The sequence below is a fragment of the Odocoileus virginianus genome, chromosome 28 (assembly GCF_023699985.2).
Source record: "Odocoileus virginianus isolate 20LAN1187 ecotype Illinois chromosome 28, Ovbor_1.2, whole genome shotgun sequence".
NCBI lineage: Eukaryota > Metazoa > Chordata > Mammalia > Artiodactyla > Cervidae > Odocoileus > Odocoileus virginianus.
The window spans coordinates 41,875,200-41,881,214 of NC_069701.1; the positions used below are offsets into that span (position 1 = coordinate 41,875,200).

Below are 6,015 nucleotides of genomic sequence, written 5' to 3' on the forward strand. Positions count from 1 at the left end.
ATTCTGAGAACACAGATTTGGTTTGCTAAGAGTAGTAAAATGAATGGATGCTTAAATTACATGTTCAATTAAAATTAGGGGAAGGAGTGGGAGGTTGGGGTTAGCAGATGCAAAAGACTCCCTTATACGGGGTGGATAAGCAGCAAGGCCGTATTGTATAGCAATACAGCCACTCAGTCGTGTCCGACTCTCTGCAACCCCATGGACTGCAGCACGCCAGGCTTCTCTGTCCATCACTGTCTCCCAGAGCCTGCTCAAACTCATGTCCATTGAGTCGGTGGTGCCATCCAACCATCTCATCCTCTGTCGTCCCCTTCTTCCTCCTGCCTTCAGTCTTTCCCAGCATCAGGGTCTTTGCCAGTGAGTCAGGTCTTAGCATCAGGTGGCCAAAGGATTGGAGCTTCAGCTTTAGCAGCCAACTATATGTCAGTGAAATTTTTTCAATTCCAAAAAATAAAAGAAAAAGTGTTTTAAGTAAATGACTTTTTTTAACAGTAGTAGAATCTCCCCTTACACTTCTTGCCAAAGTCTCTGCCAAGCAGAACTGGGTCTGCCCACCCAGTGGCTGAGCAACAACGATAGCTGATTGACAATGTTGCGTTAACTGCTGTTGTTCAGCAGTGTGATTCAGTTGTACACATACATGTTCTTTTTCATGTTCTTTGCCCCCACAGTTTGTCACGGGATGCTGACTGCCGTTCCCTCTGTTCTCCTAGCCCCGGGAAGCCACGGTCTGATGTTCTGTGAGCTATGACCTTTCTCGATGGCTGCTGGACGATGATGCCGGGAGCTTCCTTCTCATCCACAGTGAGTGTAGCTGGCTGCCCTCCTCACACAGGCCCATTTCAACCTGGATTCTGTCTGAAAGACAGTGCCTGACTATGCCCGTCCTGGTGGAGAGTGCTCATGTCACCGTTCACTGGACTAAAGACAGTCTCCCTGGTGCCTCTTGGAGGTGTGAGGTCCCCCAGGGCACATCCCTCTGGAGCCTGGTCTGTCCCCCTGCAGAACGCATTGGACTGTCTCAGGGGGAGCCCTCCTGACCGCTGCACGGGGTCTGGTAGAAGTGAAATGGGCCCAGTGTGGATTCTGTAGGGGGCCTCCCCGTGTTGGCTGGAGGAGTGAGCAAGGAACGCAGATGGGCTTCCTAACCCTCCGAGGGCAGTACCCTCCGAGAACAAACAGGGGTTTCAGCTCGACCCTTGGACCACCCAGAGGTCCTCCCAAGCCCGCTTCATTACGAATGATTAATGCGCTCCCTCAGCGAGTCTTTTCACGTGATAAACCCTGGCATTAAGGTTAATTGGTCCAGTAATAACTTAATTACGGAAGGCACATTACAAAGAATTATAACCAGTGTCTTCCACTTAATGATTCCTTCCCATGGATTCCCTGAGTGCCTTTTAGCGTGAAAGCTGCAGAATTGACATTAAGAGCATCACAGGCCGGGAGAGGACTGTATTTTGCCGCCATAAGAGACGCAAAGGAAAGAGGAGCTTTGAACCTAAGTGAAGACGGACAAAAGATGCAAAGGCAAATGTGGAACTTGCCACTGATGCTTTTTCACAACCACTGAATATAGACTCCATACCTGAATTCTTTCATTCGCTTTTATTTAATTGTGGAATTTGCCATTGATGCTTTTCACAACCACTGAATATAGACTCCATACCTGAATTCTTTCATTCAGTTTTATTTTTGATTCCATAATGAGAGCTTGCAAGGTGACGAGTTTTTGTTGCCACGTGTGTTGTGAAAAAATGGCAAATTAAGCGGAAGGCACGGTTGGAAAAAATTAAAGCAGCGAGATGGAGCTGGCTTTTGTCTGGCTTAAGACTCCCCAGGCCGAACCTTAGGTGAAGATGGAGGGTGGATGCTGTCTCCGTGGTGGGAGGTGGGTCCTGTCGTGCAAAAGCAAAGGAGAGGCTGTGTTCTACCCACCGGCCACGACATGGGGCTGAAATACTGTCCCACGTGGAACCCTGACTTGCTTCCAAAGATTTAATTTCAGCTCTTAGTTGCTTTATTTTTAACATGTCTCCCTGGGTCGTGGGATTAATAACTATTGAAATGGCTGTGAAAGAGCCTGCCCAACACATTGTGGAAAAGTGCTGATGGTTATTGCATGAGGAAAGCTGGGGGCTCATTGGGTTGCTGAGGCCTGACAGACAGTCCGGTGGTCCCTGAAAGATGGGGGCATAGTTATCCCAATTCTAAGACGTGGCTGGAAATGGGAGCCTGATTCCTGTTAGCTGCACCGAGGGACCTGCCTGCGGGGCCGGACGGGCTTCAGGGGCAGCCGTCCGCCCCGTCCAGTTACGACAGTGCTGGGTGGGGGCCCTCTCTGGGCTCCCGACCATGGGGACTCCATCCTGCACCAGTGCAGGCAGATACGGGCTGCCAGTGGGGAGCTGGTTTTAGATCAGAGAGAAAGAAGATGGCAGAGTAGGCTCGTATTTTTTTTATTGACATAATAGATGAAGAAATATTTCTTTTAAATGACCTGGTCGGAGATCAAGCCCTCAAAAGAGATGTGTGGTGCTGGAGGCAGCCAGGAGGAGCTCTATCAGCCAGCGCAGGCTGAGTTACGCTGTGATGACAAACGTCCCCCAACTCCAGTTGGAGTCACACAATCACAGTCTGCTTCTCCATCCCCACCGTGGGTCTGGGTGGCTTTCCAGAAAAGCTGTCCTTCACATGCCTGTAGGTTGTTACCACAAAGGGAAAGAACCCCCACCAGCATTCAACCGCCTGTGCATCTGCTGATGCTTGTTCCTTGTTGACTAAGGCACGTTGGTCACATGGCTGTGTCCAACCTGAAGGGGGCTGGGAAATGTAGTGTCCTCTGGGATGTGTTCAGGAAGGGGAGGAGAATAGGAAACAGCATAGACCAGCCTCAGAGATGCTTATGGTGAGTCCATGTTTTATACAGAAATGCAGGAACAAGCTTCTTAGGGACTGAGCCTTCATTCATGGCATCCACCACTCAATGGATTATTCTGATGTGAGTCATTTCCTCTCCCTGGGAGCAGGCAATATACTCCCCTCCTCTATCGGTAACAAAAGAGAATATTAAACTCACAGGCATGCACATACTTCTAAAACAGTGGCCTCAGAATTTATAGCGTCAAAGAGCTTATCTTGGAACCAAACAGAACTGTGTTTGTTACCTACCAGTCATGTGACTTTGGACAACTAAATCAATCTTCTAAGCGTCAGTTTTCTTATCTTTCAGATGGGAATAATAATGATGATTATTTTATCTGGTTGGATGAAAATTGGAATAAATTCAAGTAAAATGCTCATAACAAGTGCTCAAAAGGTGAGTTATTCTTAGCTATCCATGATGGTATTATTAACACAAATTATGTTCTACTCACTAACATGCTCACCTTTCAAGCCCAAAAACCAATATGGACCAAGATTTAAAGAACTGTTGTGCCAACAACAAAATATCACAGTTACCCAGTTACCCAGTTGAACCCCAACTTCCTCTTTCCTTTCTTTCCATACGTGTGCTGGATTGCCCTTTTGTTCCGGGAACAGCTACTGTCTTCTCCCACCCACCCTGCCCTTCCTCTGCAGGTGGAGCACACCCCCCCACCCTCTTGTCCTGCTTTGCCCAGTGGGTGACGGGGCCCGTCATGTTGGGCTGACGGTGGAAGAGCAGCCTGGGTGCCCGCCGGCCCGCCGCCTCCTTGGTGTCCACCAGGAGAGCAGACCCCACACAGGCTGCTCCCGCAGCCTCAGTCCCAGAATGAGGGGCACGTGGCGGGGAGCTAACCTGGGCCTCGTCCGACCCACAGCCTGGGCCCAGCCCAGCTGGGAGGCCTGGAGGAGCGGAGGCCACCGCCCCGCCCCATGTCCAGTGAAGAAGAAACACACGCTTTGGGGCAGTCAGCCACGGAGAGTTCAGGGCTGCTTGTTACTGTGGGGAAAACTGACTGGTACACTCAGGCTGTGGGAAGATCTTGAGCCCCTGTCTTGATCGCGGACTGACCGTCCAGATGAGCTAAACAAGACAGATTTGCTAATACAGAAAGACATCTTCCATCCGCTGCAGCTTGAAACATGGTGTCTGAAAATGTTTGCTATTATATGTTTTTTCACAACTTCACATCCATGTATACATACTTAAATGCATAAAAAGTCACTTGCAAAAATAAATTCTAAAAGATGAACAATATTTGCCTCTTAATAGTGAAAATCATGTTCTGCATTATTTTTAAATTATAAATCTATTATACAGATTGTAAAAAAAAAATATTCCAAGCATTATGAAAGGGATATACAATTAAAAAAATCAGTTTTTCTCCTAGTCTGACCCCCAGTCTCATTTATCAGAGATCATAATTTCTTGGCATCATTCTAGAAATTTTCCATAGTAGCCATATTTTTCAAATGACTCTGATTCACCATCTAGTCAAGGAGCTGAAGTTTCACCAGAATCTCTGAGTGAAAGAACTTATGGTTTAAAATAATATTATACCTAAGACTAATCCTTAATGTCCTACACAGAACTAATCTGTTTCTCATTAAAATTAAGGATCAAATGTTAATCCCCACATTTCTAGAAATAAGAAAAGCCTTTGTACTCTTATTTGTTTACTGGGCTGAAAGGTTTATATTTATCTTTGAAAAAATAAATCTCATTTAATGCAAGAATGCAGGATTATCTATTGTGTCATTAGATCCATTTTGAAATCATTTGTAAAGAATTTTAAAGAAAGGAAAAAATCTCACAAGGTCTGGTCAGTTCTCCAGCACTTCCAGGCTTACCGTGTGGCTTAAAAATTTTTCCGCTTAGTGGAATTTGCAGTTAAGAGATGATGCCACGTGAATGGAAAGAAAAGTAACTAGACATATTAGGCTCTTTGGAAGTTTACTATGTCTTCATCTCTGTGATCCAAATATGTTGCTCCTGGAAGCAACCAAAGGGAAAAAGTCAAATAGAAACAGACACAATCAATATGTGAAACAGTCGTGTGAAACTGACAAACGAGAAGTAGGTTCCCATGATGACAAGAGTGTGTGTTTTAAGTGGAGCGTATTTCCCGGTTTGAAAAGAGTTTCGAGTCATTGAAACTGGCTAATTTACCCAAGGAACATGGCCTGTTTTGGGGTTGGGGGGAGCCCCAGGCTCTCAGAAAGCCAATTTCTCCATCGAGGATGTAGAAGGTAAGACCTGTGGAGTAAGGCGTGGGGTCCAGCTCGGGGCAGGTCCTGGTTGGGGTCTGCACTGGCCCATCCAGTGGAGGATGTCTTTGGTGCTTTTCAACAGGCTTTTCAGTATCCTCTTCTTGGCATTTTTCTAGATGATCCATAATCCCCTGCGGGTCTCCAGGTGCCCAGGAATCCCACCCACCAGGTCTGCTTTCTCCTGGAGACTCACAAGTGAGGAGCAAAGAGATGGAAGGTGAGGAACCTGGAGTCAGAGCTGTGGCCACCTTGGAAACAGGATGACAGCGTCTTGAAACTTTAAACACACCCCCTCTGAGGACGTCCCTAGTGGTCCAGTGGCCAAGACTCCACGTGCCCACGCAGGGTTCCCAGGTTCAAGCCCTGGTCAGGGAACTAAGTCCCACATGTCACCACTAAAGGTTAGACCCGGCACAGCACCGCCCCCCCAAAAAACCCACAACAAAATAGCATTTTAAAACAGAAAATAAACATATTCACTCCGTATGACCCAGCCACTCTACCCGAGGTACTTTCTCAGGAGAAACAAAGGCACGTGTCTGCACAAAGGCATGTGCATAAATGTTTACCACGGCTCAATTTGTAAAAGCCAAAAGCTGGAAGCTCCCCAGACATCCACCAACAGGTGAATGGGTAAGCCAAGCGTGGTATCTCCACACCTCGGAGACAACCCGGGAATACAGAAGGGTGAGCTATGGGCAGTTTGAAAATAATGAAGCTCAGAATCAAAAGAAGAAAATCCATCCTGTCTGATTCCGTTTATACAAAAGTCTAGAAAATACTGGAAAAATCTATAGCAGCAGGTAACAGGCAGTT

The 6,015-nt window shown here is 46.9% G+C and overlaps 1 long non-coding RNA gene across 1 annotated transcript; it reads left to right on the plus strand.

Moving 5' to 3' along the window:
• Positions 1-680: 680 nt before the first annotated feature.
• LOC139031754 (uncharacterized) lies at positions 681-5,643 on the plus strand. The gene is made up of 3 exons (XR_011484230.1): positions 681-807; positions 3,236-3,322; positions 5,316-5,643. It is a non-coding gene; the product is annotated as an uncharacterized lncRNA (long non-coding RNA).
• The last annotated feature ends 372 nt before the right edge of the window (positions 5,644-6,015 follow it).